Genomic DNA, 1,904 nt, shown 5'->3' on the forward strand with positions numbered 1-1,904 from the left:
AACAACAACAACTACTACTACTATGTTCCAGGCATTGTACAAAGACACTAGGGGGGAAAGAAGAGTATTTGAAATAATGCTGGGTACGCTGAGCTAAAATAGCCTGTCCTACCATTATCAAGAAGATCATGAGCTCTTGGAACTGGGTATATCTTTGTTGTTGTTGTTAGGTGTCATCAAGTTGGTTCTGACTCATAGTGATCCCATGTACAACACAACAAGACATTGCCGGGTCATGCACCATCCTCAAAATTGTTGTTTTGTTTGAGCCCATTGTTGCAGCTACTGTGTCAGTCCAGCTCATTGAAGGTTGTGGACCCTCTACTTTACCAAGGATGACGTCCTTCTCCAGGACTAGTTCCTCCTGATAATATGTCCAAAGTATGAGGGATAAAGGAGCTTGTAAAGAGCATTCTGGCTGTAGTTCTTCTAAGACAGCTTGCTTCGTTCTTCTGGCAGTCCATGGTATATTGGGTATTCTTCACCAACACCATAATTCAAAGGCATTAATTCTTCCATTTTCCTTATTTATTGTGCAGCAGCTTTTGCATGCATCTGAGGCGATTAAAAATTCGGTGGCTTGAATCAGGTGCCCCTTAGTCTTCAAAGTGACATCTTTACCTTTTAACACTTTAAAGAGGTCTTTTGCAGTAGATTTGTCCAATGCAATACATCATTTGACTTCATGACTGCTGCTTCCATGGACATTGATTGTGGAACCAAGTAAAATGAAATTCTTGACACCTTCAATCTTTTCTCCATTTACCATGACGTTGCTTATTGGTCCAGTTGTGAGGATTTTTGTTTTCCTTATGTTAAGGTATAATCCATACTGAGCTCTATCGTCTTTAATCTTCATCAGTATATGCTTCAAGTCTTCAAGCAAGGTTGTGTCATCTGCATGTTGCAGGTTATTAATGAGTCTTCCTCTAGTCCTGATGCTGTGTTCTTCATACAGTTCAGCTTCTCAGATTATTTTCTCAGCATACAGATTGACTAAGTATGGTAAAAGGATACAACCCCTGATGCACATCTTTCCTGATTTAAAACCAGCAAAATCCCTTTGTTCTATTTACATGACTACCTCTTGTTCTATATACAAGTTTAGCATGAGCACAGTTAAGTGTTCTGGACTTTCCATTCATCACAGTGTTATCCATAATTTTCTGTGATCCACACAATTGAATGCCTTTGCACGGTCAATAAAACATAGGTAAACACCTTTCTGGTTTTCTCTGCTTTTAGTCAAGATTCATTTGACATCAGCAATAATATCCTTCATTCCGGGTTATCTTCTGAATCCTGCTTGAATCTGAGTATCTTTGTTAAGGGTGCTAAACTGCCCTCCAGTCTGGTGAGCACTATCCTCAGAGCGAAGGGATCTGAGTCCAGGGAGCCTTCATAGAAAAAGCCACACTTGTTCCCTCCAGGCAGCCTTAATAGAAACAGCTACACTTGTCCTGTCCGCAGGCAAGCCCCCTCCCCATAGATCACAGCCTGGATTGCTCCCCTCTTCAGACAGCACAGTCTGTCCTAATCCTTCTGAAAAGCCCTGGTCTCTAGAAGGGTGCTGCCTTTCCAGCTCCCAGCTCCAAGAGGTTAAAATGACTCCAGATTGATATTTTTGGACTTGGGAGAGACCAAACACCAATTGGGACCCTCAGGCGCTCTCTGCATTCTCAAGGGGGACCCTTGCACTGTTAGTGACTTCGTGGAGGCTAGTGAGCTTGTCCTTGTTGTTAGGTGCCCTCAAGTGGTCTCTGACTCATAGCGACCCTATGCACAGCAGAAGGAAATACTGCCTGGTTGTGCTAGCTCCACCATCCCTGCTATACTTGAGCCCATGGCCGCAGCCACTGTGTCAATCCATCTTGTTGAGGGCCTTCCCCTCCTTTGTGGACCCT

This window comes from Orycteropus afer, unplaced genomic scaffold, assembly GCF_000298275.1.
Source record: "Orycteropus afer afer isolate SDZICR_OR568_19922 unplaced genomic scaffold, OryAfe1.0 scaffold00014, whole genome shotgun sequence".
Lineage (NCBI taxonomy): Eukaryota > Metazoa > Chordata > Mammalia > Tubulidentata > Orycteropodidae > Orycteropus > Orycteropus afer.